A 24,414-nucleotide genomic window follows, 5' to 3' on the forward strand; every position below is an offset into this window, starting at 1 on the left:
AGCCATGTCCAAGGCGGAGCTTGGGGACTGACAGCAAGGGTCCATGCAGAAGCTGTGGTAGGAGCTAGGACACACCATCGCTACAGCTGTCCTGACATAGTAAATGTAAGGAGCTCACATGACAGCCAAGAATAATCCACTCTCACGATGTGGCACAAAGGAAGTTTGCTCCACCACCTCGGAGTTCATTTTACTGGCATCGACTAAACACAGACTGTGTGAGAACTAGATTTCTTCAGGCAGAACAGAATGTGATCATTGCCAAATAGATTGGGATTGTCCAACGCCTTCCACTTGTGACTATTAACTAAAACAATTTTAATATCAGACCAGGTCTTCTCTTAAGACAACAATTACTTGTAGAACATATTAGTCTCAATTTTATCAGCCTAGGGGGCTCATTTACAGGTTTTACTAGTGAAAATATTTTTGGCTACATACAATATGACCTCAAATTACAGTTGCTTATGCAAGATAGAAGTTTATTTTTCTGGTATAAATGAATTCTGGAGATAAGTAATTTGGGCTTGACATACCACTTGCTGAAGTCACGAGAGCCTCCGTCCCCTCCAGCACCTGCTCTGACATTTCTAAGCTGTTACTTCCTGCCACACCACCCACTTTATTGAGACATAACTGACATGTAACATTGTGTAGGCTCGTCTTTGTGTTCATGACTCACAATGGCTTCTAAAGCTCCACATCTGCAGAAAGCAATCAAATGCAAGAAAATAGATGTACCCTTCCACTTTAAGAAAAGTAATAGAAAATCCACTGAATATTTATGCGTACATTTCATTGGCGCAAACCCAGGCATAGGATCAAACCTATCTGCAAGGTAAGAAGAGGAATGTAGTCTTTTGTCCGGTGGCAACATTTCCAGCTAAATGTCAGAGTTTGGTGACAAAGGAAGAAGGAGAAGATGGATACTGGGTAGCAGGTAGCTGTTTCTTTCATGGTTGACATAAAAAGCCATTCCATTTATGGATCTAGCATCCTGATTTCCAGCCCTGATTTCATCTGTCACAGGAGCTGCCAATGAGCGTGAGAGGGAGAATCCTCTGCCGTCACACTCCCCAGCAGGAAAAAACAATGTAATTTATATCTTTTAACTTCATGGAGTGCTTTCAGGGGATGAGGAGAGGACAACTATAAGTCAAATAAACAACCAATAATATTATCCTAACTCCAAAAAGATTGAGACACTCTAGTCTAGGAAGAAATAGGTTTAGTGGCATACACTAGGTTAGCATAACTCCACTCCAAGAGGGTGAGGAACATGAGAAGGGCTTGACAAATGATTCACTCCAGTGTGGCTTACACGCTTTACCATTTTAAATCTATGCAGTTTGCATAAATACTGGCTGGCAGGATGTGGGCATTGCTTTTGATCTGTTTTAACCCTTTACTGGGCTCCTAGACATAGCCAATGAAAAGCCAGCAATCCCAAACTTCATCAGAGACAGAAAGGATGACTGAAGCTGACCAGGGGTGTGAGGGCTTAAGTGATCCCGAGAACAGTGAACCTGGAAGTAACAGTATCTTCAGAGGTGGCTACAGATACATACTGTGTGAATTTTAGTGAAGAGGCAGGCCATATATCTGAAAAATGTAGCTTCAGATTTTAACAAAAACCTTAAAATTGCAAAATGTGTAAACATTTCATACTTCTCAGGAGGTTCTACATCTATGTATTATTTTATTTTGATGAGAAAGATACTAACAAAAAGCAAATTAGATGGCATTCAAGATACATTTGAAAAGGAACAGGTAGGGTGCCTCATAGGGTTAATACAATTCCAACCAATCTCCATTTATTCTAAATCAACAGTGCTGAACAGTAATGACTGAGTTTTAATCATAATCTAAAGCCCTGAAATATTCTTATATCATCCTGAGAGACACTCTATACCATCAAAAACGACGGGAGTGACCACTGAAGAGATGGCTGACCTGGAATCAGAAGCCCTGCACTGTAGGTCTCCCTTTGTCCTGAGCACAGATGGGGTCTCTAGGTTAAGTTGCTTCATCTCACTGGGACTGAGTTCTCTCTTCTTTAATACAGCATTATGTGCTGTGGTTCTATATGTATTTTATATCTTAGGGAAGTCCTGAAATCTTTAGAAATGTTTCAGTCATGGGTTCTAAGATTTAAGATGTCAGACAACCTATTCAAGTCCACATTGGAAAATAGTCTTAGTCCATTTGCAATTATTCTTATACAGAAGAACTATCATTGGGAGCAGCCATCAGTTCCTACCTGCTGGGAAAGATCATTTCAAAACTGTAAAAATATATGTGAACCACCTCACCCGTAGCCATGACCCAGCTATTTAATCTACAGCGTGCGCTTTCTCTGCCTCCCAGGCCTCACACAGAAGGGCACTGGATTCAGGAAACCAGGAGGCCTTGTGATGCTGAGAATGAAAGAGAGACTTTCGCATTCATAAGAACCTCCGCTTTCATGATAGATGGAGAAAGGGAAAGAATTCCAGGCACTGACTTCAGGGAGGTTAAGGTCAGGAAGATCTCTGCCACTGTGGCTTCGAATGCCTCCTCCTCAAGACGCCCGTCACTGCAGGAAATTTGGTCCCACACCAGAAACCTGAGATGTGCTAACGAACTTCGCAAAAAGCACAAACCACCATACAATTCCTACCAATGCCAGATCTATGAAATTTATGAAAAATAAATGACACACTCTAAAAGCTATTAGCAAACAGTTATTTTAGAGAAGTATATTGGAGAGACTGGAATAGTCAAAGGCTTATAAATGTTCTTTAAAAACAAGAACAAAGTTCGAAATGGATGTTTGGTTCACATAAACATAGATGGGCAGAAGAAAAGGGAAACCAATAAACAAATAATGTCAGTCATTTGTAAGTCACCATAGCCTAGAACTTTTCCAGTGCCGTGGTCTATACACAGTCACTGGTTAGGTAAAACTAGATATTCTACAGTACAAGAAAAGTCTTGGTATTCTGATTCTAAGAAAACAGTAGCGAGGCTTCAAAAATGTAGTTACATTCAGTGGGTGTGTTTTAAACCTGCTTGAAGAAAGTTAGTGTCTATTTTCCAATAGGTAACAAAGGCAGTAGGCACCTTTGATAGGTAGGGATGGTGAACATGTCTTCACATAGTCCTCATTAGAAACATGTCCTATACCACTGACTGAAGAAAGAAAAAACCCCTAGCATGTCCCTAATAAAAAGAAATCAGAGTTGGTATGCTTGTCACTTCAAAGAGCACATTATGTGGAAAAACAAAATAAACATTTAACCTGGCAAATGAAAATGGAATTGGAGCTTCAACATATTTGGCAGACAGGTAGAATTAAATTCAAGTCAAGTATGCAGAGAGCCTAATATAGTATTTAAATATTTGCTTAAGTGATATAGTATTTAAAATAACATACTTGCAGAAATGTTTTTGTTGTAATGTTTTACAGCTTTAGTGAGGATATTTTTAAGAAAAGGCCTGACTGAAGAGTATTTTACTCTCTCTGTCGTTCTGTGAAGTTTAGTGGGATTCTCTATATTTACTCTTTCATTAAGCCTAAGATAGCCATATAGTATCCCCCTATACCTTTTATTTATTTATTTATTTATTTATTTATTTATTTATTTATTTATCCTCACCCAAGGATATTTTTGCATTTATCATCAGATAGAGCAAGATGGAGAGAAGGGGGAAGAGAGAGAGAGAAACATTAATGTGAGAGAGACACATCGACTGGTTGCCACCCACACGACCCGAACCGGGGCCGGGGACAAACTGCAACCCAGGTACGTGCCCTTAGCGGGAACTGAACCCAGGTCTCTCTGGTCCACGGGCCGACGCTCTAACCGCTGAGCCAAACCGGCCAGGGCCCCCTACACCTTCTAAAAGGAAATCAGTCTCAGGCTACGCACATCGTTTCTTAAGTCGAACGTGTTGACGTGGACAGTCTCAGTCAGTCCTCATGCCCATGTGCACATGTGTGCGTGCTATGAGGGTCTGTCTGACCGGACAGACGGTCTGCTGAGCAGGCAGCTAACTCGCTTTTTGCCGGCTCCTGCTGCTCCCCTCCCTGCAGTCACCCTACAAGCCTCCTGATCAGAGTGGCCCAGCAGGGCCCTGCCTTCTCGCCACAATGCCAGGTACAGGCCTGGACACCTGGGACAAGCTGGGTCAATCAGAGGCCATTTTCTGAGATTGTGATGGGCAACGCAGAGAGTTAGTTGAGTCTGCCTCTCTCCAGGTGATGAAGCTAAATCTGAGTACCTGCTGGTAGCATGTTATCTATCCATCAAGTCAAAAACATAGCTCAACAGGGAGAGAAAAATTAAGCCCATGCAGAGAGAGCAGCATGGGTCAGAAACAATTAACAGAAAACGATTTCAATGGTGTCTGAGTGGTAGTTCCATTCTTGGGCTGCTTACAAGACACACACACACTTACATGAGATATCCGTCTATATGTAAAGTATTTTTGAAACAACATATCAAACGGGTTATAAGTGAATTCATAAATTGAGCCTATTTGTCACCCGAGTCTCTAAATGCATCCATGATCCTTATACAGTGCGTGCATCACAGAAAGAACAGTGGTAACTCCTACTGAAGTATAACTCCTACGACAACTTTGTGTCATCGTCCTGAAGAAAAACCCGACCTCTTTCCTACACATAAGGAGCACTTCTTTTATTTAATGGCATATTGAGTTAATATACATCTTTAATTTACCATCAAGACACTGCCAGTAGCTGGACACAAATTATTTAAATGCCTAAACACAATCATTAAGTCCTTTGCTCAGTAGGAAATATGATCATCCAAATAACCTTGTAAGAAATCAAGCAGAGGTGCCAAATTTATATTTAATAACGGTCTCTAATACCAGTAATTTTCTGTTTCCAGAGAAAATGAGCTTGATGAAAGAGTTTCTAGAAATGACAAGCAGTTCTGCCTCACTGAAAATTTGTAGAAAATGTAAAAATTCATATTTAAAACTAAAATACAGAATCCTCCAACTTATAAATGCACTACCTCCTAAAAGTCTGTTTTAAATTCAGAATGCATTTTCTCATAGAAACGCTGTCTTGGCCCTGGCCAGTTTGGCTCAGCGGTTAGAGCATCAGCCCGCTGACCAGAGACCCAGGTTTGGTTCCCGCTAAGGGCGCGTACCTCGGTTACAGTCTATCCCTGGCCCCAGCTGGGGTCGTGTGGGGGGCAGCCACTCAGTGTGTCTCTTTCACGTGGATGTTTCTCTCTCTCTTTCTCCCTCCCACTCTATCTGAAGATAAATGCAAAAAAAAATGTCGAGTGGGGATTAAAAAAAAAAGGAAAGACTGTCTTAAATGGTGTTTAGGGTCCCAAGTATTCTACAAAAACCTCTTAAACGCATATATAGCTGGACTATGCTCAGTTTACTTAGAGATCAGAAGGGGCAAAATTAATTAAGAAAATTTTGTCCTCTTTCCACATGGACCAGTATTAGGCAAAATTATGAAAAAATGGTGTTTGACATCTTTTCACTGAAATCCCAACTTCCAAGGATCTCTCTCTTGAATGTTCTCTTTCCTACAAGCACACTATGGAGCTTAATGTTCTCTACCCTTTAAATTTCTCTATGGTTTAAAATGACTTTACCTTTACTCCTTGCTGACCAAAATTCTTTAAATAAAGTTCCTTTGGGCTAATGCCCAAAAGGTAAGCAATGTGATTCACCTCAATATGTAAATAACTGCGTGTCCTTGGCCCTTCAGTTGTTTTGTAAAAATCTTGAAAGATACCGTAATCTCTTATCAACCGTAGTTTTAAAAATTGTGGATTTACGATAATGAGATTTCATATTTGTAAAACAAATATGATAAAGTTGTTATCTTTTTAAATGTGTGATTCAGTTCACAGATATCCTGAAATGGCCAAAGGAAAGCAAAAATGAAGCAAAGCATCTTTCAGCCTTGAATTAAGGGAGGCTGTACCCATATACAATACAACTCAAGGGATTTCTTCCAGATAAAGGCCAGATTGAAAGAAGAAACCTTCCCACTCGTTCCTTTGCCAAGAGCGCCTGCACCCAGGAGTTTGCCCTCCGGGTGCTTTCATCCTGCAACTGTGGCCCTAGGCAAGTCGCCTAGCTGTGTGCTTCAGGGCCCTCACCTGCCTCACGAGTAGACTGTACCATGAGCCAATACATATGTCGGGGTTTATTTAGTATTTTGTTTGTTTATTTTTTAAATGTTAGGGTTTATAACAGTGTCTAGCATGTAGTAATAAGTACCTTACAGGACTCTGCTGTATTACTATGATGTCTATTTCTCTATTTACAAATTCTGTGGAGGAGATAACTACTGTGAACACTACTCCATGTTCCCAGGATCGAGTACAGTAGCCAGTGTCCAGTGGGTAGTCAAAGCATATTTATCAGCTGGGAGAAATGCAAATTCATTTTTAAAGTCTCAATTTTAAAATTGAGACAGAGAGAGTTAAGTTTCCTCAGAATTTGAAAATTACCACTGAAAGATCTAAATGCAGGTAGACACTGAAATTACAAATAAAAGATAATGAAAGAAAATGGGCAGAGAAGCATAAAAAACAGAAGAATAAGATAAAAGTATATTTCCTATGTCAATAAAGGTAAACAGGGTAGTTGCACCAATTGAAAGAAATTAAAGAAAAAAATCTTAAGATTTGGGGCAAAACACAAAACTCCAATGTATACGATGTTAGCAATAGTTACATCTAAACCAACTGGCTAAGAAAGATGGAAAGTAAAGACAGACAAAACTGTAACAAGCCTAGGTATTAATTCAAACAAGAGAGCCAATGTGTACTGTGAAGGGTCCATCAACAATGAAGAAAAACTTTCGAACTTCTCCCTCCTAATGTAAGACAACTAAACTATATGGTTGGAGATTATACACACACACACACACACACACACACACACTTACTTATTTTAATCCTCACCTCACTGGAGGGTATTTTTTTCCATTGATTTTTAGAGAGAGTGTGGAAGGGAGAGGGGAGGAGGAGAGAGAGAGAGAGAAAAAAACACTGATGTGAGAGAGACACATCAATTATTTGCCTCCAGCACACACCCTGATGGGGGCTGGGAACTGAACCTGCAACCCAGGTATACGTTCCCTTGACTGGGAATTGAACCAACAGCCCTCTGGTGCATGGGCCGATGCTCTAACCACTGAGCCATGCTGGCCAGGGCTATGGCTGGATATTAAAGGATATTTACAGTAACATCACAGCAGTGAAAAACTTCCTTTTAATATACTTCTTGGTTTCTATTTGATTATGTAGGGGAAAAAAAGTGGGGTGTCCAAAATGACTATTAGGATGTAAAATAGTGAAACACCTATTTTTGTTTGTTTGTCTATTTATTTATTTTTAAGCTTCACCTTATGATATTTTTCCAAGTATCTTCAGATAGAGTGGGAGGGGGAAACAGAGAGAGAGAGAGTGAGAGAGAAATCGATGTGAGACACACTGACTCATTCATTGCCTCCTGCACAACCTCGACCAGGGCCCGGGATGAAGCGCAATGAAGGTCCGCGCCCTTGGCCAGAATCAAACCCGTGACTCTGATCTGCGGGCCGACGCTCTAACCGCTGAGCCAAACCGGTCAGGGCTTATGCTTTTTTATACATCTTACAAGGACGGACGCTGATCCCCTCCATCAGTCCATACCCAGTAACTGGATGTGATAAGTAGACTATCCTGAGGGGGAGCAGTGCTTCACATGGGTGGTCTGCTGTGGCAGTGACACATTTGTTCAGTGTGAGGACACTGCAATTTCTCTCACCTTACTCGGTATATGAGGATGTCTTCATTACGCCAACATACACATATAAAGACCACCAACAAAGAATCTTTGCAATAATTTGAATAAAGATGTAGAATGAACATTAAAATTTTTTATACTACCCAAAGGTTCATAGGTTATCTCCAAGCAAAGTAATTAAAAGTGACAGAGACCTTTAAGACAAATGAATTTTTTCTTGTTTAAAAGATAAGTGTTATAAATTGCTGAACTTTTCTGAGATAAGACATACAGACATTTAAAAAAAATAAACACAATCTATGTACCCCTTTAAAGGCAAAAGTAGTAAGAAAACAAGTGCTTTCCAAGTGCTGAAACTTCTATGATTTACAGATGTTTGGGAATATTTTCATTGTTATTAAATTTTTTGTTTCTATAACATGTATTTATTGAGCACCTGCTATGTAGCTGCACAGTGTTCCGGGTACTAGAGATACTGTAGTAAACCAGCTCTCACTCTCCTAGAGCCTACATTCCAGGGGAGGAAGACACACAGTAAACACAAAAGACTGAGAATATTAAACGCCATGAACAAAGATAGTAGAGGAAGGACACAGAGCAGGATTGGGTCGGAGAGGTACTCCTATGTCTGAGTCTGTCCAGGCTGCCCTAAGAAGACACCACAGGCTGGGTGGGTTACGGACAGAAGTTTACGTCTCACAGTCCAGAGGCTGTCACTAGTAAGGCCGGCTTCAGGGGAGGGCTCTCTCCCAGCTCACACACAGCTAGCTACCTTGTCATTGTTTCCTCACAAGGCAAGAGGGCAAGAGAGCCTCTGGTGTCCCTTCCTCCTCCTCCTCTTCTTCTTCTTTTTGTTAATCCTCGACTGAGGATATTTTCCATTGATATTTTAGATAGAGTGGAAGGGAGGGAGAGAAAGAGAGAGGGAGAAACATTGATATGAAAGAAACATTAATGGGAGAGAGACATTGATTGGTTGCCTTCTGCATAACCCTGACTGGGTACTGACCCTGGCTGGGGATTGAACCTGCAACCCTCGTATGTGTGCCTGATCAGGAATTGAACCCGAGACCCTTTGGTTCTCGGACTGACACTCTAACCACTGAACCAAACCAGACAGGGATCCTCCTTTTTTTTTTTTTTTTTATCCTCACCCGAGGATATTTTTGCATTTTTTGTACAGATAGAGTGGGAGGGAGAGAGAGGAAGGGAGAGAGAGAGAGAGAGAGAGAAACATCGACGTGAAGGGACACATCGAGTGGCTGCCACCCGCACGACCAACCAGGGCCGGGGACAAACTGCAACCTAAGTACGTGCCCTTAGCAGGAACCGAACCCGGGTCTCTCTGGACCGCAGGCCGACGCTCTAACCGCTGAGCCAAACTGGCAAGGGCATCCTCCTCTTCTTATAAGGGCACTAATCCCACCATGAGGGCCTCACCCTAATGACCTCACCTAAACGTAAGTGTCTCCTGAAGACCTCGTCTCCAAATACCAATACATTAGAGGTTAGGGCTTCAAGTTATGTATTCATGGGGGACAAAATTCAGTCCATAGCATCCTTCTACTGCATGGTCGGGGCAGGTCACTCTGATGATGTGTTATTTGAGCAGAGATCTTGAAAGGGGCAGGAGAGAATAACAGAATAATAAAGAACTAATGATGGTGAGGTACTAGCCATAGTTATAAGAAATGTTAAACACCCTGCTCTGTGAATCCCGATTGCTTTGTTCTGATGAAAGAAAGCCCATTCTGACCTGGCTGGGAGGTGTGCGCCCTGGGAGTTCCCTCGGGAATGCTGTCCACTCTCCTCATCTGAGAACATCACGGAAAGACCAACAAGCTTGGAGGCCTGGAGGCGGTGCACTGGAGACTACAGTTCACTGCCCCAGCCCACATTCCCCAGCCCCCGTTACTACCCCAAACCTGTCATCTGTAACCATTTACCCAGTGATATTCCTTACGCCTGTATTCTGTAACCAGTTTATTCACTGTTATTCCTTATGCCTATAATTTGTAACCAGTTTCCCCACTGTTATTCCTTTTTTGCCCACCTGCCTCCCCCACACAGCTACCCAATGTAAGCCCGGCTACCCAGGGAGTGCAGAGCGGACTTTACGGGCTGACCCCCGCTCTGCCCTACTGTGGCAGTACTGGAATAAACGTTCCTATTCGATTCAAACGTGTCTCTGCGTGATTGGCTCAGGTAGTGACAGGCAGTCTGGACCCATTTGTTGTCCGGTTTCAATCTGAGGGAAATGAGAGGGTTGGAGAACAGGACATGAAAAAATCAGCAAGTGGCGATGTGCTTGTCCAGTCAGGGTGACTGAGAGCTGGCATCTGGGAAAGATGAAAAACTGACTGATGTACAGGGTGGGGCACAAGTAGGTTTACAGTTGTTCATAAGAAAAATAACACAGTGATTAATAAATAACAATTCAAGAATAAACCCTGTTTCATATACAACTGTAAACTGACCTTTGCCCTACGCTGTATTTGGCAATAATGGAGGCCACTAGAGCCCTTAACAAGAGCAGTTTCTCCAGGGTGAAGGGCTGAAGATGTGACTCAAGTGGGCTCCAAAGAGAACGGGAGGAGAGCAAATGCAATCTTCTTGAGAAGTTCTACTCGGAAGGACAGCAGAAAGATGTGGCTGGAAGTGTGTTTGTTCCAAGGGAGGGGAGAGTGTGCAGGGGAATTACAGCGAGCACTGGTGTGGTCGGAACCCCTGGAAGCACCCTTCTGACTGCTTTTCTCCGTGAAATAGGAAGCAAGGTGTCGGCTGAGCGAAGACAAGGAAAGTGTCCGAGGTCTGATGAGAAAGGAGGTTTAAATGATTCTCAAGGTCAGGGGGACAAAGGCGCACTAGGGATGTTCTAAAATTGCTGGGCAGCACTAAGGGCTCTCTGAGGTTCTTAGTTGTAAATTTGATGTGAGACTAGTCAGCTTGATGGCACTTCTCCAGGCATGCTCTGCTATGGGGATGGGTATAATACAGCTACGGAACAGACAACAAACTGGATTTAATCAGGATTGTGATTTTGCTGGGACAGGTATAAGTGTGAGCTCCCAAATTTTTACTGATGTAGTTCTGTAATTAAAAAAAAGATAGTGGCCCTGGCCGGTTTGGCTCAGCGGTTAGAGCATCAGCCTGCGGTCCCGAGAGACCCGGGTTTGGATCCCGCTCAGGGCATGTACCTTGGTTGCAGTTTGTCCCCGGCCCTGGTTGGTTGTGCGGGTGGCAGCCACTCGATGTGTCCCTTTCACATCGATGTTTCTCTCTCTCTCTCTCTCTCTCCCTCCTACTCTATCTGAACAAAAAATGTCCTCGGGTGAGGATAGAAAAAAAAAAAAGATAGAGTAATGATAAAAAGGAAATGAGTACTATTAACAATGATGAAATAATGTATATATAAAATCTCCCTACCCTGCCCATGAATAATTTACAAAAAAATCACTACATATTAGGACACTAAGTAAATTCTAATAAATTTCTAACACTAAAAATATCTAACAATCTGACTACTATGCAATAGAGCAACTAAAACATCTAATACAAGCAGAAACAAACAAAACATCCAGATACTTGGAAAATATATGTATATCTATATATTTTAAATATTCTCCTATATAAAGTAGGCCAAAGGGAAATTCAAACTTGCAATTAAAGAATATTTACAAAATAGCCCTAGCCAGTTTGGCCCAGCAGTTGGAGTGTCAGCCCATGGACCAGAGAGACCCGGGTTCGGTTTCCACTAAGAGCACGTACCTTGGTTGCAGTTTGTCCCTGGCCCTGGTTGGGGTTATGTGGGTGGTGGCCACTTGATGTGTCTCTCTCACATCAATGTTTCTCTCTCTTTTCCCCCCTTTCTCTCTCCCACTCTATCTGAAGATAAATGCAAAAAAAAAATGTCCTTGGATGAGGATAAAAAAGAAAGAATATTTAAAAAATAACATTTAAATAATAGAAGTGTTACCTATTTTTAAAACCTGTGGGCTATATCCAAATCTATGTGAAGAAGAAACTTTACAACTTGAATATTTCCATTGTTAAATAAAAATTTTGCTATTAAAAATTAACACATTTAATTTTTTAAAAAATGTCTTTGTTCAATTATTTCCTTAGAATGAGATCTAGAAATGTAATTTCTACACCAAAGGACAAAGTTTTTTTTCTTTTAACAGTGTTTGATAGATACTGTCATAGTTCTCTGCAGAATGCTACAGCAACTTAGGTTTCCACTAACACACGGCACAGTCTATTTCTCCACACCCAGTAAACACTGAATAATTCTAGTACAATTGAAACAAAATACATTTTCTGGCTTAAATAAAATATTATTCTTTTCCCTAGCTTGGCTTGGTTTCTGGGGGTGGGCAGTGAGAGTGGGGGATGAGATTCAATATTAAAATATATTATAAATCATTTATAAATGTTCTTATAGTTGTCTCTTGAATCAGAGAAACTATAACTTGTGGAACTACTCCTGAGTGCAACCAGCTGGCCCACAGCCATTAATCTGTATGAAAGTACACAGATCCCACAAAATTGGATAAAATGGTTTAAATAATACCATGAGATTCTAGTAGAAGAGTTTTTAGAAGAGTTGATGAGTTTGAGATGACTGATACTCGAAGAAATAATATCCAGGCCACCAAGATAACTCATTATGCTTTGGTTACAATAAATTTAAAATGAAACCTTCATGATGAGTTGCTATGATTCACAGGAAAAGTTTAAACAATATTTATTTAAAGAAATAATATACTGCATTTTCTACCTAAAAAAAATATGGTGTGTTATCGATAAGAACTACTTAAGATGATGGGAAAAACTTCACTTGAAATTAAAAAATATATATTTTTAAATGGAGAATGATAACTTTCTCATTAGGCTATTATATTTTATTCTCTTAATTGTATGGAACTCATTGTAGAGGCACAAGTCTTCCAAGATTCAACTACCCTCCCCACTAAGCCACTGGATAATAGGAACTTGACACAGAACTACTGTCTAGGAAAAAGAGTTTCAATCTTTCTTTCTCTTTCTTTTTTCCCTTTCCCCTCCCTTTTCTCTTCTTCTCAGTCTTCCAGACTCTCCCTCCCTTGGAAAACATTTCCAGATTTAGTAAAGAATACAGTGGTATTTTTGGACATATTTGTGTATGTACTGAATTTTGGTAAATAAAGACTAATTTTAATTTATTTAAATGCGCTGGTAGGACGTTTATATAATAAGGCATTATACCCCAGTGATTTTGAATCTTTCTATAGTGTGTTTTTACCAAACGTGGTCACTTCTGTACTTAACGCATCTCCATTTTTGAGAGGTCAATAAGTCCATTATTAATGACTGTCTTCTATTTGAGGTGCAGGATAACTACAAGAAATACATGTCTGTTTTATTTATTTTTCAAGTTCTCACCCGAGGATATTTTTCTTATTTATCTTCAAATAGAGAGAGAGGGAGAGAGAGAGAAACATCTACGTGAGAGGGACATATTGACTGATTGCCTCCCACAGGACCCCAACCAGGGCCAGGGCCAAACCACAACGAGGTATGTGCCCTTGACTGGAATCGAAACTGAGACTCTTTAGGCCACAGGCCAACACTCTAACTGCTGAGCAAAACCAGCCAGGACGAAATACATGTCCTTTTCTAAAAAAACTTTTAAAAGTCTATTTAAAAGTAAGAGTTAAGAGGCCATTTAAAAGTAAGAGTTAAAAATTTAACAATTGTTGCCTGGCCGGTGTGGCTCAGTACTTGAGCATTGACCCATGCACCAAGAGGTCACCAGTTCAATTCCTGGTCAGGGGACATGCCCAGGTTGTGAGCCAACTCTCCAGTGGGGGACATGAAGTAGGTGGCCAATGGATGTCCTCTCTCATTGATGTTTCTCTCTCTCTCTTCCTCTCTCTAAAAAAACAATAAAAATAAAAAATAAAAAATTCAATAATTGTTAATAGTTATTACTTACTTTGAAAATTAAACATCACACTTTGAAAAGTTAATTACATAGCTATGATATTAGCTGTGTGAATATATGGCAAAACCCTGTCCTTTGTAAATGAATATACGATCCGTAGTAGTGATTGGAACAATTAATGAAGGTAATTTGCCTTTGAATATGAATTCAATATCAGAGTCTATAGTACATGAGGCAGATAAATACAAAAGTAACTCTTGTGAATGTGGTGAATTACCCCTCAGTGTTAGAAGGACTGAGTGAAACAACAGTTTGCTGTTGTATGAAGTAGAGTGAGTGGAGATGCAAAATTTCTATGCCCCAAAAAGTCAATTGTAACTCAAGGCATCTGCAAAATCAAACTCTCCTCAAAGTATAAGTCAGCCAAAGACTTTGCAGATTGTCCAGAAGAGGTATTCAATGGATCTAAGAGTTGAATTAAGTTTGTTATTATTTGAAGATGCTAAATTATAAAACCTTACAATAGCAAATACATGGGGAAAAGTGGGTAATATTTATTGTCAAATGTTCTGAATTGGCAACTAAATAGAATGAACCAACAGTCACAGATGGTATTGGTCCATTAAAAAAAAAATCTATTTGAAACTGGAATTAGTATCACCTTGTAGATGAATCTGGGACATTGCAAGTCAATTCTGAGGCAGTGTGGTTAGAAGAACTGCAGCTAGAATTGTGGAAAAGCCAAGACTATAACAGGAAGTTGTTCAAGCAATGAAAACCATTAGCAAGTGGCAAGCAACTATAAAAGATTTGTTGAAGAACACCTGATACAAACATTCATAAAAGTATATAACTAATTACAATATCCTTTTAGCATGTCTATGTGAGTCAGAAGAAACGACTGATTTCATATACCTGGAAACTGCATCCTTTAAGCAAAAGAGAAAAAAATTCAATTCATCCAAAGGATAGATTAATAATATTCACATATACCAGCTATAAAATTATACCTATTTCATTCACCTTGTTTGGACAAATATTTGATGAAAGTTTATAATGTCTGAGGAAATGTGCTAGGTATAGAAGATATAAAAATAAATTAAATAAGTCCATGCTCTCAGGAGCTTATTTAGTAAAACTAAGCAGGCACAACTAATATAATGTATCATATGCTAAAGTACTTCAGCTGAGATGTTGCCAAATGGAGAAGGTTCAGGGGAAGGGAAGAGAGGTGAAGGCCTCGCAGGGAACGACAAGTACAAGGTGGTTCCTTAAGTAGCACGAGTGTAGTGTGTGTACATGTGAGTGTGTGTGTGTGTGAACTTGTCGAAGGAGATACGGGAGAAGACAGGGAGCAGGATGATGGAAAATGAGGATAAAAAGGCTGGTTGGGGTCCGATTATAAATGATATGTTAATGTCACGCTAAGGAGTTGAGACTCTTCTGTAGAAAATGGAGAGTTCTGAAAAGCAGAAGTTTGGACCAAGGCTCATGAAAAGGATAGTCCCCAATAGACATCCAAACACAATGGACTACACTGATCACTAAGTATTATAACTTGATCTAGAATTCTTATTTCTTTCTTTTTTTTAATCCTCACCCGAGGACATTTTTCCATTTATTTGTTCAGATAGAGTGGGAGGGAGAGAGAGAGAAACATCGATGTAAAAGGGACACATAGAGTGGTTGCCACCCGCACGACCCAACCAGGGCTGGGGACAAACTGCAACCGAGGTACGTGCCCTTAGCGGGAATGGAACCCAGGTCTCTCTGGACCGCAGGCTGATGCTCTAACCGCTGAGCAAAACTGGCCAGGGCTAGAATTCTTATTTCTACATGAAAATACAATGATCTAGGAGTAATTCTAATTGCATTAAATAGCTTTCTTTGCATGATTTATCACTAAGTGGTAGCAAGGATAAGAACCAAAGTAACCTGGCCAGTATGGCTCAGTAGTTGAGCGTCAACCCATGCACCAAGAGGTGGCTGGTTCAATACCAGGTCAGGGCACATGCCCAGGTTGTGGGCCAAATCCCCAGTGAGGGGCATGCAGGAGGTGGCCAATCCATGTTCTCTCTCATCCATGTTTCTATCTTTTTCTCCCTTTTCCTTCCTCTCTCTCTCAAATCGGAAAAGGAAAAAAAAATTTTTTTTAAAAGAACCGAACTAAAGGTAGCTCCTTAGCATGGGTGCAAACTAAGGAATTGAGGGAAGTTATCTATACCAAATAAGCAATGATCTGTTAATTCCATTAAATAAATGAAAGCACTACAAAGACAAAAGTCTTGCCACAGAATACATTTATTTTCATATTTAGAAGTACTAACTTATTGAGATTAAATCAATAAAGATAAATAAAAGTCAGACTATGCAACAACAATCTGCCCACCTACTGTGGGGAATGTGGGTGAAGGAGAAAGAATAGGGAAATATAATCCACAGAATATTCAGGGCAAAAATATTTTGGTTATTACAACCACCACAATTTGAGAACTATAAACATTAAATGTAAATTAGTGGTAAATCTTGTGGTGTTCTTAAATTCGATGATATTTTAAAACACTTCTCTGCCAAGGTGTTTTATAAACAAGTCGGTACACCGATCTCTAAGAAAACTCTTGAAACGCATCTTTTAAAAGAGAAAGATTTGATTTGAAAAAGAACAAATTGAAATTATGTGAGAAAGAAAATATTGATTCTATAAAAAACTTAATTGAACAGTATAATCAGATGTGTAGTCAAGTATCCATTTCTGCATGACTACACACAGCAGCCCACGAAGGCCTGCACGCATGCATTACCCCTGCTAGACACAAATGTTTCGTTTGTACAGCCCGTTGGTGCCTTTACCCCAAGAAATGATTCTTTGCCTTACTAAAGTTGAAACTTCTTGATGTGAGGAAAGTGGAAATGGACGACAATTGTTGTTCCTATATTTTCCTACTAAGTCCTGACTTAAAATATTCCGTCCCCATAACAAAAGATACTTGTGGACATCAAATCAACAGTCCTGATCGGGGTTAGGGAAAATGATCACTATGAGTATTGCTTCAAAGCTTCACCATATAATTTGTGCCCCAGCAGACTAGTGAAAGGGCAGGAAAAAGAACTCATTTAGATTTCACCCAGACACTAACAGTAAAAAGTTCTATATAGGTCTGAGGGTAGAAGACAAAATGGGAGTGATACTAAAATACCAAAATTTTATCATAAAGATGGTAGTTATTTCACTTGCTCTAAAATTTTTCTATAGCAAAGCATACCCCAAGATATTAAGATCCTATAATGTTAGAGAGTGATTAAAAAAACAAACAAACAAAAAACCAGCCAAAAATCCCAACCACTTCTAGTTGCACAGCCGGTATGTGGGGAGCACTGATTAAGGCAGAAGTCTGACTCTACCCCCAGTCAGAGCCCACAGTTCACATGGTTAAGAAAAGCCTAAATAATCCCTGAGAACCATCCGTCAAATATGACATATTAAGCTACAGAATGATAAGGATCTGGGTAAGAGTTAGGGAATGCTCTATATTTGTAAGATCTGTAACTTACTTTTCATTCATTGAAAAATGTCTTTTCCAGAAGACACCTTTCCCAGTTTAGAAAAGGTTTTTACAACAATGTTCACCATTACATAATCAGAAGACAGCTACAGGTGTGGATAAAAAGTAATTTGATAGTGTGCATAAAGCCACAATGGAAATCAGTTTCAGAGCTACACATTACACCCACCTTTGGGTTCTCCTAAAGCCATGTGATATTCCCTGTTCTGCAATTTCCAGGCCGAGAAAACATACGCTAACTTACATTAATTCCGCTCTGTGTAGCTAGAAATACCAAGGTTTTTTGGAGGGATTTAAACTAATATCCCCTGAAGAATGATTTTAGAGTATTTTTAAATTATCTGAAAAAAAATTACCTTCACAAGAATAAAAAGACACAGTGATGTATTCTCCTGATGAATTTCTTTCAGAAACCAACCTGGACACATTACACTGTTTCATGTTTTAAAATGTACCCTAAGAACCATAGAAATGATCCCTGAAAGTATACTGAGTTGACTTTAACTCGAAAAACATTTTTGTAGGGCGACCAAGAGGTGAAGCCCTAGGCCTATAAAGAGGAATCTGACTTGAGCATACAACTCAGTTTGGCACTGAATAGTATGGGTATGATCAGACCAGTGTAAAGATTGGTTATTAATTTTTCAATTTTTATCATCAGTATATTGTCAAAACGTAAGAAGACTTGGTTAGGTTACTGGAGAGGCCATACATGTTAATAATCTTGACAAGAGTACAGTGAAAGTACAGCTGCAAGTTGGACTCTCAGGAGAAAGAACTTGGAAAGAGAAGGGCTGGAGTACTCAGCCTCACCTCACGGTGGGGAAGCGGGACGGTACTGTCAGCAGTTGATGGAAAAATAAAGAGAAGTTAATAATATTAAGACTTACAAAAGTAGTTTAAAAAACTAAAATAATAATATAAAATATCAAATCAAGGAAAAGGGAATAGTATGAGATAAATTGTCTTCTTCTGGTATTAAGAAGTCAATAGATAACTAAAATTTTATTAGTCAAGAAATAGGGGTAGAAGCACGTAATTTAGAATAATGAAGGTAATTATCACTCCAAACTAAAAGAGACAGTTAAAAGAGTTTACCTCTGGGGAACAGAACTGGGGATAAAGATCATAAGTCCATTTGCTGTATTTGATATATAACCAATATGCATGTATTTCTCCAATAAAAGTGATGTTCATTTAAAAAAAATGTTCCCTAATTCTGTTCTATTTTACTTAGTGCCCTCTTTAGCGAACTGGACTGAAGTCAATTGTATGGTACTGTCTAAAATTAATCACAAAAGCTTTTTAAAGAATATGCTTTGCTTCAGAATAAACTAAATTTCAAATAAAATACCAAGTGAAATAGAAAATACGTGGCTCCATCACATAGCCAATAATCTACTAAGATTCAAAATCAAGATGAAATATAGCAATAATAAAAATAGCAACTATTTATTGAGCCCGAAGTTCCCTTACCAGAGTAAGTACTTAGTTATCTTTTGATTTGCCAGTTATTACTATAGATTGGGAGGGCAGAAACTATATTTTGTTTTTCTTTTTTTTTGGTATGTGCCCCTAGCGGGAACCGAACCCAGGACTCTGGTCCACAGGCTGACGCTCCAACCCCTGAGCCAAACCGGTCAGGGCTGTTTTTCTTTTTAACAGTCATGACCTCAGGACCTAGTATACTGAGTGCCTTACAAAGGACTCCCAAGAAGTAGATGCTGAGTGAATTAAAGAGTGGAAGGTTCGATGGATGGATGACTGCTTGAACACAAATAAAATGATTACCACTCATTCCACCATGCTGTCTCTTAGGGAAACTGCCTGGGGATCTGAGCAAAGTTACAATACATGGCTGTATTAATTCTCACGGCCATAATGTACAGGTCCTCCACATGTAAGGACCTTCACAGCTGCCTTTCCAGCATCCACTCCTTCTCCCCAGAGCTCCAGGGTTCCATGGTTTTGTGAGAGGCTGGCTTACTATCGCCCTCAACTTTAGGGATGGAGCGTATGATTTAGACTAAGACAATCAGAACACATCATCTTACCAGCTATTGTGGGTGGTAGGGGTTTCGGGAGATCTTATGATCTAAGCATGTTCAGAGTAAAATCTTGGGACAAAGGTATTTTCTCTGTCCGAACCTAGAGCTTCTATAGCATGAGTGCTCCTATAAGGTTAGTCTGTCTAAAGATTAGGCCAACAAAAACAGAGAAGGGCAGGAAAAAGAGAACTATAGGAAAATAAAGCTACAAATCCAATGAACCTCAATATCAAACACTATTTGAAGTCAAATCTACTTCTGGGTGTGTACCTGAACTTATATATGCCTGTACATTTGTATGAGATTCTTAATCACAATATGAGGTTCTTTTCTATTTCTAGTATATTGAAAATTTCTAAAAACAACAGGAAGTGAATTTTGTCAAATATCTTTTAATCATCTACTAAAACAATCATAGATACTCTCCTCTGACCTAGTTATCTGGTATATAACAGTAATATATTTTCTAATATTAAAGAATACTTGAACTCATGAAAAACATCTGTTTGGTCTTGGTACATCATTCATTATATGTATGACCAAATTAAAATTCTTAATATTTTAAGATTTTTGCATCCATATTCACGAGTAAGATATTACATTACTTTAAAATATTTAATGAGTGTCCCTTTTCTTCTTTGCTCTGAGATGGTTCATATAGCATGATATTTAACGTTTTATGAATGTTTAAAAGAGCTCTCCCATAAACTGGTTTGGATTCAGAAATTTTTGATACACCACTTTTAAAAACATTTAGCACCTCTTCCAAGGTTATTGATGTTTCCAGGTTTTCTACTTTTTTCCTTAGGAAAAAAAACACATTCCTTCAAGATTTACAATGTATTAACAGAATTATATGAGACTTGATTTCTCAGGCTATGGCTAGTCCTTGCCCATTGCTAGTTTTCAGCAGCTATCCTTCCTTTTTGTTTTTCTTACTTAGACTTGTCATCAATTTATTCCACTTCTGTTCTTATTTTTGCAAAGCATTTCTTATATTTGTAAATTCAATGATGTGTTCTCTAAATTAATTTGTGTTTATTTATATATATTTCTTCTGTTTATTTGGATGTAAAATTTCTAATTTTAGTTGAGTATTTATTTTATTTTAATCTTTCCAATTTAAGAATGAAAAGCTTAAAAGGTAAAAAGCTGCCTCTTTTAAATAAAGTTTTGTCTATACTTACTACATTTTATATGTACTAGGCTCATTACTGACTTATTATCTAAATAGTCCGTGGTATTAATTTTTAATCTATTTGTTATTGGTACATTAGTTGTTTCTAAGGTTTGTTGGTTTTTCTTTTTACATTTTCAATTAATTAGGATTTTGTTTGTCTTACCTCTGTTATTACTTTCCAGTTTTCTTTTTTCGCTCTGGTAAGGTAATATGCTCTATAAATTTGTACACTTTTGGAATTTGTGTTAGTGTGAGAAAGACTCCTAACGGGCAGTTAAATAATGGTGTTTTACAATGGTTTTTGATTAAAAAATAATAAACCCTTTCTTTCTTGCTGATATACAGATCTGCTATGTAAAATCAAACATATTCCACCTTTCTCTCTCTGACCTCTCCCTGCACCAATCGAAGTTTTTGTTTTTTTCTTGGAATTTGATTATTAACATTTTGTACTTACCACCTTCATTATAGGCAGCATCTTTTAGTAACATAAATTACCGACTTTGTTCCATTTTAAAGATTTTCCCCTTGAATTCTCTTTCCTTTAAACTAATATTGCTACCACTAGTATTTGAATTTGATATCCTCGATTATTCTTTTACTTTTATACTTTAAAAAAACTCTAATAAAATTATATTTCTGTTCTGATATAGGACACACACACACATATATGGGCATAGCATATGTATGTAAATGTATATGCATATTTGTGTATATAATGTATATATTTGTTAAACTACAGCTTTCTAGTATATAAACTCAGTATATTTTAATCACACACACACACACACACACACACACAGTATTAAACTTTTTAAAAGCCTTTAAGTTTTTAATGTAAGCTTGTCCATTTATTTTTGGTATCTGTAAACATTTATCTTACTGGGATTAGCCTTTTGTTCTTTTATGATAAATCTTATCTAAGATAATAATTTTGAGCTCTTACTCTTAACAGAATTTTATTTTACATTATTTTATAATTAAAAAACATTATTATAGGTAGAAAAAAGGAACAGTAGAAAGAACACACTTCAAAAACCAGAGATGATGGAGAACTTCTAGAGCTACCCACCTCTCTGGCTTCTTCAATGAGTTTCCAGACTCCTTAGCTCCAAAAACTGTAGTGCTGGGCCCAGAACCACCAGGGATCACCACCTCATTACCCTTTGGGCATAACTGAATGGTATACACAATTTCTCTGAGCAGTGAACCTTTATGAGAAACTTTGTGTTTTTAAATCTATGGCCAGTCACTTCAGGTTAAATTCAGATGGCCACCTGGGATCTTATTCAATTTTAAGCCAATTTAAAAAATTGTTAAGCTGCCTTAAATTGTATGTATTCCATTCTGCTTTTTCTCTAGACTCCAGTATTGGGCTTCTGACTTAAAAACACAAGATAAACAGTCACTGGGGATCTTTGGCACCACAATCTGTTTAAAGGCTGCAGCTCCTTCTGGTGAGCTCCGATCTTGGCTCTCATGTTGACTTTGATCAGTTTGGATCAATCAGAAGGTAGAGTTCACCCAAATTGTTAAGCATTTATTTTTGTATCCCCTTCACAAGGCTAATGATTTATTAGACCAGATATTTTACTTGATTAATGATCAACGTGAGCTTCTCAGGTTCTTTCGCAGTAGAGCCCCTGGTCTTGAGCATGGCTCTTCTGTGAGGACCGCGTGTCCTCCACTAAGAAAATCCAAATGCAGCACCTAGTGACACTTTCTTGGCCTTTGGTTGACACCGCCACATTCAGTTGATTAGCTCTCAACCATTCAGAATGCAAGAAACAGTAAGACACACCTGCGTCATTCTGAGGTGGGGTTAGTAGGGATGAAAGGCAGGTGGAGGAGAGTTGTATTTATATGTATTATTATGCCGACCATGTCCCTGCTTCTCTTTCCCAGTTTCTCAAATACATTAAAGCAATTTTGAATATTATTTAATCTTTATTTGATCATTTAGAAGGCTTTTCAGAGATCATGGATCCTAGCGCTCTAGCGTACATATACCCAAGTGTTAAAACTTGGTGCTGAAGAAAAATAAATAGTATAAGAGTTAGTTACCTATCGTGATGCTAGACTAGTAAGTAGAAATGGATATAAAAATTGAGACATTTTTATATTTAAAACCCCATAATACTAATATTAGTGAAATCAATTATGAGTGAAATATAAAGCCAGGCATACACAGAAATCAACTGAAAAAAATAGGAAAGAATTCAGTTTTTTGTATGCTTGCTCAATGCTTTAAGAAAAGGCTAGGGTCCCAAGTGAGTTTTTATGTCTATAAAATTGTTTCTCTTCTAAATTACACTTAAGTGAAAAAAAAAAAGAGGAAAGAAAGAAAAACAATAATAAGCTTTGCTGGTAGGTCTCCACCATTTTCATACATTCTAGGAGAGAAGGTAGTAAACAGAGTTTCTGCAACCGTAAGTGATGCTTAGAGGAAAATTAAATCACTGAGTGATGCCAGGACTGATTATTCTGCTGCACTTTAAAAGCAAGAGATTGCAGCCTGTGAGCCCAAAGTGGTTTCACATGGACTGCCACAGTTGTGGTTTATGCTTGAAACTATAACCTGTCAAATTAGAAGCAGGCAAGGCCTGTGCTCTTAACGGTTCCACTTTCTACTGTCTACAGTTATGTCTACAAGTTCAGCACTTTTTATTCAGTTCAACTGTGTTATTTGGAGGAGTAGAATCTCAAAACTACTCTTTTTTTAAAAAAAAAAATCTTGGTTAGAGAAGATTTTAGTTAGGATATAAAGCTTAGAGAGACTACCAATCTAATTTTTATTATATAGGTGAAGCTGACTTTCATGGCAACTATTTTTGCCAACTACTGATATTTCATTATTCTGGTTAACACTAAGTAATATATATACTACAACTACAGGGAAGAGGCATATAAACTGCATAAGCTACCCTGCACTGCCAGACAGTTTGTGGACTTTAACTTGCACCTTACTGACTCATCATTTTTTCAGGCCTACAGTAGCCTGCTATTATGAGCTTAGTGTTACAACACGCTCCGCTTCTTCTGTCTCCTTGATTGTGGAATGCCCTTCTGGGCAATGGGCTTGGTTCACAGAGATTTTCCCATCAAGACTGAAAAGCTACTTGTTCAATTTTACTAATGTTTTATGTAGAGTCCTTCCTAAATGAATCTTTCTTCATGCCCATTTGTATAATATAAAAATGTTTTAAAAATAAAGCATAAACAATATTTGCTCTCTGTCATAAGTGAAACCATGCCACTAAACAATCATATCCTGTTTAAGCCATAATGACATCAGAAATATATGTTTATCATCTGCATGAGACAACTTAGCATGTTTTTGGCCCAAGGCAAAGTTGAACTAAAACCATTTGCAGTTGCCCCAAACCAAGATAACCACACATTTCTAAGGTAATTGATACCTAAGAAGAACTGCCTTTAGATCACAGTTCATGATCTAAGCATACTAATTCTTTAAAGAAGGCTGTTAAAGTTTATAAACCATGTATGTCTATTGGACTTCCTCCAAAATTTAACATGAAATAATTATATTCTTAGCATGCAGAGAGACTATGATAAAGTAGGTACTTAGCACGATCTTTTGGAGTTCTGAAATTACCCCTCCTTGCCTAATTTAAAGAGAAAGAAAAATGGAGATTTTTTTTTTTTACATGTAAAAGTATAATAATAAGAAGAATTACAAGAATAATGCCTTGTATTTTGGATGGCACTCAAATGACATCAATCATTACTTTTATTTTCCCAAAGTATTTAAGGAAACAATTTTATGAATAGATAAGCTAAGGTAAATAGAATTACCTTTGCCCACAAAGCTAACTGGTAAATGGAAGGCACACAATTTTCATATTCATTGTTAAAATATATCTAGAGAATCCAAACACATGTCACTAACTTCGTGAT

The 24,414-nt window shown here is 38.4% G+C and overlaps 1 protein-coding gene across 1 annotated transcript in view; it reads right to left on the reverse strand.

Moving 5' to 3' along the window:
* The window catches only part of SUPT3H (SPT3 homolog, SAGA and STAGA complex component), a 329,066-nt gene that overhangs the window by 50,696 nt on the left and 253,956 nt on the right, over window positions 1-24,414 (reverse strand). The gene's annotated exons all lie outside the window — the stretch shown is intronic.

This window comes from Molossus molossus, unplaced genomic scaffold, assembly GCF_014108415.1.
Source record: "Molossus molossus isolate mMolMol1 unplaced genomic scaffold, mMolMol1.p scaffold_m16_p_8, whole genome shotgun sequence".
NCBI classification, from domain to species: domain Eukaryota; kingdom Metazoa; phylum Chordata; class Mammalia; order Chiroptera; family Molossidae; genus Molossus; species Molossus molossus.